General features: G+C 49.4%; 1 pseudogene; it reads right to left on the reverse strand.

The window, feature by feature from the left end:
* Nucleotides 1–7604: 7604 nt before the first annotated feature.
* Nucleotides 7605–10092, reverse strand: LOC129668139 (WD repeat-containing protein 20-like; annotated as a pseudogene).
* Between the last annotated feature and the right edge of the window lie 1494 nt (nt 10093–11586).

The raw sequence follows: 11586 nt of genomic DNA on the forward strand, positions 1-11586 counted from the left end.
CAAAGTTGAGTCCCAGGACAGCCAGGGATACACAAAGAAACCCTGTCTCAAAAACAAACAAAAAACAAAACAAATAAAAATAAAACACAACAACAAAGATGAAGAGGAGGAACCAGGGCTTCCTACACTATGTTCTCAAAAAGCTTGACACCCATCTGGGTACAGGAGACCTCTGTACCCAGAGATGCCAGGGGGTGACTGTGCTCTCCCCCCCAGGGAAGCCCATGGTGTGACTAACGATCATGGATCCCAGGCTTGGTCCAGTGATGTAGCTTATTCTGGGATGCCAACTCTGTTCTAGGCTCCCAGAAGGAGGCGGCAGATAAATCCCAGCCCCAGTTACCTGCTTCCTGCTTCCTGTCACTCCTCCAGGTCTCCCCATGAGCACAGCCTCAATAATTAACCTCATCTGACCTCATTTAACCCTACTTCCAGAGGTTGGACCAAGACCACAGAAGGCCATAGTGTGACAGGATGCCAAGGGCGGCGAGTCTGAAGGGTGCTGAAGAATGCTTAGGGCCAGGAAGACATCACAGTGCCGGCCTAGTGCTCACCTGGGACCGCATCAGTACCTTCAGCTTCTGCCAGGGAGAGAGACCCACCGCTCCAGCGTGCCCAGGACCAGAGGGTCCCCACGGTACATCACTGGGCTTTGCTTTCCCATGCTAACACCAGAAAAGTAGGAAGGAAACCAGAATGAGTGGGTTTGGCCTCTCTCCCCGCAAGCAGAGGCACGTGCACTATTCGGCCAACTCCCTCACAGAGACTAACAGGGAAGAGACACCAGTGAGTGGTCTCTGGGCATGTCTTGGTCTTCATGCTGATGTCGTTTTCCAGACAGGGTCTCTCACGTGGCCTCAACTTGCTGCGCTGGGTGAGATCAGCCCTTGAACATCTCATCCTGAAACCTCCACCTCCCGAGTGCTAGGATCACAGTGGAGAGCCACCATGCTTGGCTGAAGGTCCAGTTCTAAAAAAGCAGACTCTGGCTGACAGTGGTGACATGAGGATGAAATGAGACAAAATGTGCGACAGAACCAAGCAAGAGTGACTGTGGTCCTCAGGACATGCCCATGGACTAGCAGGTGCCACCACCGTCGGTAACTGTTCCTCAAGGAGCAGGCAGCCACAGTAGACAGTCTGGTCACCGACAGCAGACAGGCAGGCAGGGGGCGGGGGTCTGCCTCAGCTGAGTTTTCATGGCCCTATGAAGGCTTTCACACATGCTCCATCTGCTGGCACCCCAGCTGCTAATTGCCAATGCATGTTCACACCTCAGGAGCAGACTTGGCAAAAGCAACCCGAGAGCTTTTCATTAGCACATAGAAGACAAGCTGCTTTGCCTCAGTTACTCAGCCTCCCCATGGCGACAGTCAGAGAGCCCAGGCTTGGGCCATCTTCCACCATGCTCCCTTCTGACCCCTGGCGATTCCTGGTTGTTTCTCCTCTATGAAGAGAGCATGGTGATATGAAGGGCTGGGTGACCCGACCTCTGCCCTTAACTTCTCTGAGCACTCTTTTTTTCCTCATATGAAAAACCAGGTAACCGGGTAGATCTGTAGCTTGATGGAGCGCTTGCCTACCATCTAGCATGCATAAAGTTCTAGGTTCAAATCCCAGCATTGCATAAACGATGTAGGGGTTATTGTGTGCCTGTCATCTTAGCAACTGAGAGGTTGAGACCAGCCTGGGCTACTGAGATCCTGTTATAAAAAACAAAAACAAAAACACACAAACAAACAAAAAATGAAAGAAAGGGAGGGAGGCGTGGACACTCTTCCCACCAAGGACCAAGCAGTGGGGACATGAAGGAAAATGAGTGGGATGCACAGTAAAGTATCTGTCAGAGAAAGAAAGTAACGTCTCTTTCCAAAACCACTGGTTTAGGAAGGACCACCTGTCCCCAACTATCCCAAAAGCCAACCAAAACTGCTTCATGGGGGAAAATTATAAGGAAGGAGGTAACTTGAAAACAAGCCAGTTTTAAGTTCACACAATTGAAAAGGCCAGGGTCATGCCAGCCTCACACACAGCAGGCGGCGACATGCCTTGTGAAATCCCCTCCTATGTCACAATTCCCGTTACAGCTATCCCACTCTTACATTCCCCGTGGTGATTACTGGCAACCCAAGACTCTTTCCTCCCAGTAACAACATGGCTGCAGCGGGTCCAGACTCTTACCTTCTCAAGACCAAGCACAGCCATGAGTTTTTTCTATGCCCACCCTTGCTCAGAATGATGACAGAGAGACCTTTTATATTTATTGTAAGCTTCAGGCGCTATAGCTGGTCAGATACTCAGCTATTCTAACCTGACAATATGGTCCCGCCGCGTGGCTCATTGCCTGCCATCTTAGTATCATCCTGGTACCTGCTTCTTCATCTGTGTCCCAGTGGTGACTTCTCTCTCTCCTCTCTCTGTTGCCCCCATCTGATACCCTCTCACTGGGCTAGGAAGTCCCTCCTTTCTCTCCTGCCCAGCTATTGGCTGTTCACCTCTTTGTTTAACCAATTAAAAGGGGATGGAAAACAACGTTTACAAAATATTGAGGCAGGAGCTGCTTCATAATAATGCTTCCAAGGTCCGGCCAGTAATCAGGTCTCTGCCAGCATAGGAATCAGCGTTAGAATAAAACACAGTGCATCACTCCGACAACCGAGTCCAACAGGAAAGACCAAGAACTAAGGTGACCCCTACATACATTAAGCCCTGAGATTGCTCTGACCAGAACAGCTTATCCATGTGCTCAGCCCTGAGCCAACGGATGAGGCCCTCGGATGGCAGGGGGCCAGACTGCAGGACTGTGACCTGAAAGCAGGTAAGGGATAAAACCCGATAGAGCCCACAATGCCTCTCTATCGCCCCCTGCGGACAGAGGTTGATATTGTACTATGTGTAAAAACCAGACAGACTGAAGGAATTCTGTTCTTGACTAGAATGGAGGCATTAACTGAATATCGGAGCTGTAGTAAGAGACAAAACTGTAGTTCTCCTGGCTAGGAGAAGGTAGGGAACCAGTAAGTCTCTTTAGCCTCATCTTTGGCTGTGCCTCTCCCTTCATAGACCCAACAGAAAGCACAGCATGGCACCCAAGCTCCCAACACAATCCCCAGGGGTCAGATGCCCTGGGTTAAAGAATGCTGTTTGGATACGAATTATCTCTGAAGAGTTGATGGGCAGAAACCTTGATCTTCAGAGCATCCCTGCTTCGGCAAGCAGCAGGACCTAGATGGAGGATAGGCCATGGCGTCTGCCCTCAGCAGGGTTTACAATAGTGCTCATGAAACCCACTTACATCCAGTGAGAGTGGACTGTTACACAGAGCAGGCCTGACCCAGCCCTCCTCTATGACTTCCTGTGTGATCCCCCGTCTTGCACATACAATCAGCATGACACCACTGTAACAGCATGGCCTGGTGCTTTGTATTTGGTTGTTAATTATTTTTGTTCTCCAAGGTCTTCTTGCTGTCTTTTATGACACTCACACACCCCAAAATGACGTTGTAACCTTACCTAATAAATCATTTCTGATTGGCTGAATAAAAGGCCTACAAGTGGGAAGAGCAGAAGTGAGGGGCAGAGCTAAGGTTCTCGGGGTTTTGGGGAACAGAAGGATCATGGCAAAGAAATATGTACTGAAGGAGACAGAGGGAGCAGAGGTATGATGGGATAGGATAGGTAAAGATCCACGTGGCCTGGAGAAATTGGCTCTGAGGATCCGCATGGAGAGAAGGGGCCCAGATGGAGAGCATAAGCAAGTAGCTATGCAATTATGGATGAGAAGTAGCCCAGACAGAAATGATTAAAGCAGATGGCATGGCTGTGGGGCTATGAGATAACAAGGTAGCTTAGATGGAAATATCTGCCCAGCCCCCAAGTAGAATAAAGCTTATTCTAACATACAACAAGTGTCTGGGCCTTTTATTGATTAAGATAGCTGGTCAGATAATGCCGACATAATAAGCATTTAATAATAAGCATCATTAGCTACTTTTATATTTTCTACAGCACACCAAGGTGTGAACCAGTGGGGAGGGGTCTTTCCCCTGAGCGCAGCCCATTTTGACACCATGCCCCTGAACCTCCAAAACTGTAAGACAGATAATTTCTTTTTGAGCTAGAAGGCCTATCCTCAAGGAATTTTCTTATAGCAACAGAAAGTAGACCAGCTCTGCAGGTACAGCCGTCATCCCTAGTTTACCGAGGAGGCCGGCACAGGTCTGTGGCCAGCTCATGAGTGCATGGAGTCAGGCAGCTAGAAGCAGGAAGCCATTGCTGAGACTGAGGTGAGTCGCATCCAAACTTCCGTGGGTCCCTTTATGGCCAGACTGGTAGGTACACAGGCCCTAGCTAGAATGTTTTTGCTCCCTATATGAGTCAGCTTCCCACACGGTGACCAAGGAGGAAGAGGAAAGGTCTCTCTTGGCTCATGATTTCAGTTTTCATCTATGTTTACTTGGCTCATATCTTTGAGCCTGTTGCAAAGCCACAGCTATAAAGGCTAGGGATGGGGCAAGGGCAGAACTGGGCAAAAGAATGAGGGAGAACAGGGTTAAAAAAACAGAAGAGAGAGGATAAAGACAATCAAAGAAAGAGAAGATTTATGCCCCTGGTGGCACATGCCTAGATTCCTCAGCACGAAGCTGAGGCAGGAGAATTGCTGAGAGTTTGAGGCTAGACTGGGCTATGTAGTGAGTTCCTGGTCAGTCTGAGATCTGTCTAAAACAGTAACAAAATAGAGTGTCTGCCAGCAGCAGCTACAGGTCCAGCTGAGAGTCCCAGGGTTCATATCCCTGTCACTGCCTGCTGTCCTGTCTGCTGCACCTTTTCAGGATGTGGTCTCACCTAGAATAGAAAAACATCCCTCTCCTACCTCTGACTCTTCCCTGGAGTGGGGAAGTGAGTGGTGCCTGGAGAGAGCCCTCGGTACTTAGCCCTGACTGAAGTTTCTTCTCTCCTTCACCATCCTGTGCCTGCCTTGGTTTATAAACCTGGGAAGGAGGAGGGCTTCTGTGCTGGCTAGTTTTATGTCAACACGGCACAAGCTAAAGTCATCCCAGAAGAGGGAACTTCAATTAAGAAAATGCTTCAGTAAGTTTGGACTGTAGGCTAGCCTGTAGGGCATTTTCTTAACTAATGATTGATGGGGGAGGCCTTGGCCCATTGTGGGTGGCATCTTCCTCAGCTGATGGTCCCGGGTTCTGTAGGAAAGCAGGCTGAGGGAGCCAGGTGGAGCAAGCCAGTAAGCAGCATTCCCTCCGTGACCTCTGCATCAGACCCTGCCTCCAGGTCCCGGCCCTGTTTGAGATCCTGCCCTGGCTTCCTTCAATGGACTATGATCGGGAAGTGTAAGCCAAATAAACCCGTGCCTGCCCAGCTTGCTTTTTGGCCATGGTGTTTCGCAGCTGCAACAGGAACCCTGACTGTGGTGTCGTCCTTGATCCATAACTGAACCTGCGCGGCGTGTTGCTCCTTCTCCCTCTAACGGACCTAGACAGCTAACATGAGCCTGAAGCTCACAGGCTTCCCCTGCGGAGCCATTGCAACACCTGAGTTTCTTGTGCTTTACTGCCACCTATCGGTCATTTTTAGAGTTACAACCTGGGTTAGGACCACCCTTCCCGGCTCACACTGTAGGTAGCCAAGTTCTGTGCGTTGCCTTAAAAGCAGTAGAAGCTGTTTCATTTGTGCTTTCGTTTGTTTCTATTTTTTGAGAGGCCATCTCATGTAGTCCAGACAGGCCTAAAACTCGCTAGTATTCCACTTCCATGGTTCACCTCCAACCTAACGGGCTCCAACCTCCGTTTAGAAGGCAGCCTCAATCTAGGACCGGTGCAAGCTTTACCCAGCCCTGAAAGGCCTTACACCACTCCAGGCCAGAACATCTCCTCAAATATCACCTGTGGAGGTTGATATTCACCTCCTTACAGAAGACACCATCGACTTGCCCATTTGTGCCCCTCCTTACCCCGTTTCATACCTGTTACCGGAGCAGCAGTCAGCCCCGACTCTCTCTGCATCTAGTTTGATCATTTCTCTCACACTTCGGGGCGACGTTTTTCGAGCACCCCTCTTTAACAACGTAGGATGACACAGGCCCTGTAACCCCAGCACTGAACAAATAGAAGATGCAGGGTTTAAGGTTGTCTTCAGCCAACCTGGTCCACAGAAGACCCTGTCTCAAAAAGGGGGGTGGGGTGGAAACGTGGCTCAGGAGTTATGAGCTCCGCTTGCTCTTGCAAAGCCCCTGGGTTCAGTTCTCAGCACCCACATAGTAGTTCACAACCATCGTAACTCTGCTCCCAGAGGTTCCGATGCGTTCTTCTGGCCTCTGCTGGCACCAGGTGCCAACACGGTGCACAGACAGACATGCAAGCAAAACACTCACACCCATAAAGTAAAACAAGTAACTCTTTAAATTAAGCTCAGAGGTTAGGAGCACTGACTGTTCTTCCAAGGGTCCTGAGTTCAATTCCCAGCAACCGGTAGGTGACTCACGACCATCTATAATGAGATCTGGCACATACATGCCAGCAGAACACTGTATATAATAATAATAATAATAATAATAATAATAATAATAATAATAATAATAATAAATAATCATCTCTGGGCTTGAACACAGGGTGTGTAGCTTAGTGAATGAGCACTTGCCTGACATATACAAGACCCTAGCTCAAATTTCTACCTACAAGTGCTGGGACTAAGGATGAAAAGTGCTTTGTTTTAAGGAGATTTTAGCAGTGTTTGAAGGAGGACCTAATGACAAAATTTCACAGCCACCCAGCACCCCCTGCTGGCGAAGCACAGCTGAAAGACTCCACTGCCCCCGCCCCCCTGACACCCAGGCATCAGAGACAGCCTAACCACAAACACCACCTGCTGGTCAGGTGGCCTAGAACTCCTCCTTCCTCTAAAATCAAGTGCCAGTGACTTCCTCTGGGTGTGGTGATACACTTCTTTTTCTTTGAAAAAAAAGATGTTTATTAAACAACTTTAATTGTCATAAAATGACTAAAATGGGTTTTAAAAATTAAGGCTCTTCTCTTTCTGTGGATTGCCAGACAGTGTAAAAACATCATCAGTCAACCCTTATGAACGCTTTGTTTCTAAGTTAAATTTCATAGGTTCCTAAACATCGTACGATTTAATAGAAAAGGTTGGACTATAAATGATAATTAGCGGCCATCTGCACTGAACATACACTGACCAGGTGTACGACAATCTAGCTGAGTCATTACGTAAAAATATCCCCTTTGAAGCATAAATTGTGACGTTAGCGTTTTAATGTCATTATTTCTCCACACTGTCATGATTTCCCTAAAACCAAAATAGCCTGATACAGGAATGCTAACTTCGGGACTCTGCTTTCCCAGAGGGATGACTGGCTGGCGTGGCTGGCGACTAGTCTGATTATAGATATTTTTTAAATGCGCTAAGGTGAATTATCAAATGATTCAGAATTACATGGCATGCAGCATCCAACAGTATGGCTCTGATGCATTTAGATTTACATTAAGTGTCATTCACACTCATTGCGCATACCACCTCCCACAAGAAAAAAAAATCACTACCTAGTTAAGTTCTCTAGACCTGGTGCAGCGTTAAGGATTAAAACTTACCACTTTAGCAGGCCTTGCCCATGTGCGAATAAATCCCTCCTGACAAGCAGCGACGACTATACGGTCTTCGAGAAAAACCAATAGTCAGTCTTTCATGAACTATCTTTTTACAGAGCAGCGGCTCTAACAAGGGAACATTTTCCATCCGAGGACACAGGGATGTTCCCAGAGTTTTAGCAGGGTCCATTTTGGGCTTTAGTAACTAGATTCAGTTTGTCACTGCTCTTGCTGGAAATGTGTCCCATACGATGATTCCTTTTATGGTCTTTCTCATGGTGTCTCTCCTTCCGGTGGTGTAGCGACAGAGCTGCGAACTTGCTGACCCCAGAGGCTCTGGCCCCGTCCATGACGCTGCTTTTGCTACCAGCATTGGAGACTGCTGAGTGTGGAAGGCTGTTGGACTGTGGCAATGGAGGGAGAACAGAGTTTCCAGGGGGAGCGACACTGTTCCCATTGCTTCCAGCAGGTGGGCTTGTGGCTTTCATAACATTTGTATGTGTCCTTGCTCTTGAGAGGGGTTGGTGGGGGAAAAGGAGGTCTTCTGTAAGATCCCATAAACACAGCTGGGGATGATCCACTTCTTTAACCACAACACTCCAGAGGAAGAGACAGCAGGATCTGTGAGTTCCTGACCAGCTAGGGCTTATGTAGTGAGAACCTGTCTCAAAAACAACAACAAAAATATCACAAGGAAACCCATTATTGTGGCACATTAGCTAAAAACAATCTTTAATTTAAAGAACCAGCTGGGGGCTGGAGAGATGGCTCAGTGGTTAAGAGAACTGGATGCTCTTCCAGAGGACCAGGGTTCAATTCCCAGCATCCATAGGGCAGCTCACACCTGCAACTCCAGTTCTAGAGCTTCTGACACCTTCAAACAGACATGCAGGCATACCACCAATAAACATAAAATAAAAATAAATTATATAAAGAACCAGCTGGGAGTCAGAGGAACGTGATCAGGCCAAGGTGAGTGGGGTGGACAGAAATTGCCCCTGGATGTGAGCCGCTTGACAAATGATGGGGTACACCCTAGATATGTTGGCATGAGGTGAAGACACAGTGACCAGCCCCTGCCAGCCCTCCACCCTGATTCTGGACACTCCTACTTTTCTGGTCACAGCTGCTGCCTGCCTGGCTCCCTTGGAAACCCCCTCAACAAAGGAGGAAGGAGACACAAAGGGCAAAGCCCCTTAGAAGACCACCCAAAGCCACCCTGAACCTGCAGTCTCCCTGGACAGCTGTCGCAGACATATACGCCTGGAGGTGGCTTAGTGGTTTTGACACCCAAAGAAAGTGTTTGCCTTCGTCCCCAGTCACCCCCTGCTCCTGGTGACAGCAGGCACCATTCCCACACAGTCTTAAGATGATGAGAGAGGCCGGTGCCAAGGGATGTGAGAGCTGCTGTCACCCTCAAGTGCCAGCTCTTCTTGACGGAGAATGGTAGTGAGTGGCAGTGGCAGGTGGGACCCCCTCAGACCTAGCGACCCAGGCAAGAAGCCCAGGGGGAGACCCAGCGCATCAGGTGGTGCTCGCCGGGAGGCTTAGGGGGGGGGCAGGAACCCCAAGGACAAAGAAAAACTGTGCTCCAAGGAACCGGGATAAAAGTGGGGAAAGCTGAGTCCTAGTCTGGGGTCTGAGGCAGCTGGAGCTCTGCCCCCACAGAGACTGTCCTTTGTCTGTGGGCCCAGTATTTGTAGTCTCGTTTTTCCTTTGGAGAACTGCAGGGAGAGGGCAACATTTGTTTGTTTGCTTGTTTGTTTTCCAGTAAGGCCTGCCTAGGCTGGCCTGGACCTCAACCCTCCTGCCTCCCTGTGTCTCCCTGGTGCTGGGAATCACAAGTGGGCACAACAAAACCACCTATTGTTCCGGGGGGGGGGGGGGGGGGGTTGGTTTGTTTTTTTGATACAGGGTCTCACCATGCAGCCCTGGATGTCCTGGAACTCGCTATGTAGACCAGGCTGCCCTCTGTAGATCCACCTGCCTCTGCTTCCTGAGCACTGGGAGTGAAGGTGTGTGCTACCACACCTGGCTGTGTGAGCACGTGTGAGCATGCGTGAGCACGTGAATACTACACCTGTGTTAAAGTCAGGACACAGCTTGCTACAGTCAGTTCTCTCTTTCTGTCATGTGCGTCCTGGAGATTAAACCCAAGTGCCCAGGCCTGCCAGCAAGTGTGCTGCCTTAGCTAGGTTTCTGTGGCTGTGGCAAAAACACCAGGACCAAAAAGCAAGTTGGGGGGGAAAGGGTTTATTCAGCTTACACTTCCACACTGCTGTTCATCACCAAAGGAAGTCAGGACAGGAACTCAAGGAGGGCAGGAACCTGGAGGCAGGAGCTGACGCAGAGGCCATTCAGGAGTGCTGCTAACTAGCTTGCTTCCCGTGGCTTGCTCAGCCTTGCTCAGCTTTCTTATGGAACCCAGGGCCATCAGCCCAAGGATGGCACTACCAGCAGTGGGCTGGGCCATCCTTCATTGATCACTGATTGAGAAAATCATTACAGCTGGGTCTAGACCAGGACAGTATTCCCTCAGCTGAGACTCCTTCCTCTCTGATGACTCCAGCTTCTGTCAAGTTGACCCACAGAACCGGCCAGTGCACACCTTTAACCGCTGAGCCATCTCACCAGCCCCCTTTAGATATTTTTATTTTGAGAGAGGGACTCCCTGCTTGATCATACTGTCCTTGAACCCACTCCGTAGACTAGGCAGCCTTTGAGCTTGTGATCCTCCTGCCCTCAACCTTTTCTATGTGTTTTTACCACTTCTCATCTTTGACCTCTTGGGACCTTGAAGACTCAGAGGGGTAAGCCAGGCTGTGCAGACAGAGATCAACTCACTGGGAGTTGGCTTTTCCCATGAAAACCCACCTTGAGCCCACACAACAGCCACATCCTTTGTGGGTCCCTGATATCCACCTCCCTGAAGTCACTGTCATCTCAGACTCACCAAGCAGCTATTATAAGCCCCACACCCCAGAGCCACCAGGTAGGTAGGGTCAGCCCCTACACCCAGAACCCACAGAGGTTGTTAATACTGCCGGTTCTGGACCGCCCTGTGGAGGCCACTGTAAAGGTCTATGTTCCCCTCAGGGCTCTGTCTCCTGGGCCTGGTACTCACCTGCAGGATCTCCCAGGCAAGGCCAGGCTCCTGAGAGCTGGGGTATTAGCAGCTATCTTTCGGTGGTATCCTCATAATGGATTCTTTTCCTGTTGATAAAATAACCCAACAAAAGCAACTTCATGGGGGAAGAGCTTCCTCCCTCCTGTTTCCTCTTTCACCTGTTTCCTGTTTCACCTTAGTGGAGCAATGGCTTCCAGTTGGAGAATACCATCCACCATAGCAGGGAAGTGGAGGTGGCAGCAGCTTGAAGCAGCTGTCACATGGAATCCGTGATCAGGTCCAGACCGTGATGAAAGCACGATGCACTTGGATCCCACCAGCCACTTATGTGGTGCGGGACCCTGGGCAGGGAGACAAGGCACTCCAGGGATTTCATTGAAAGGCTAGGGCTGGGCTGGGGCTGGGCCGATGGGACACTTAGGGGCCATCTTCAAGAAAAGGGTTATAAGCCTTTAATCCCAGCACTCAGGGAGGCAGAGGCAGGTGGATCACTGTGAGTTCAAGGCCAGCCTAGTCTACAAAGGGAGTCCAGGACAGCCAGGGCTACACAGAGAAACCCTGTCTCAAAGGAAAATAATTATAACTCAAATGTGGCACATAACCTTTCATCCCAGCACTTGGGAGGCAGAAGCAGGTGGATCCCTATGAGTTCAGAGCTTCGTCTACAAAGTAAGTTCTAGGACACCCAGGACAGTTACACAGAAAAAAAAAAAAAAGCCAGTCTTGAAAAAGGAAAGAAAGAGAGAGAGAAAGAGAGAGGGAGAGAGAGAGGGAGAGAGAGAAGGAGGCAGGGAGAAAGAAAGAAAGAAAGAAAGAAAGAAAGAAAGAAAGAAAGAAAGA

The sequence above is a fragment of the Psammomys obesus genome, unplaced genomic scaffold (genome assembly GCF_907164565.1).
Source record: "Psammomys obesus unplaced genomic scaffold, mPsaObe1.curated_primary_1811, whole genome shotgun sequence".
Classification (NCBI taxonomy): domain Eukaryota; kingdom Metazoa; phylum Chordata; class Mammalia; order Rodentia; family Muridae; genus Psammomys; species Psammomys obesus.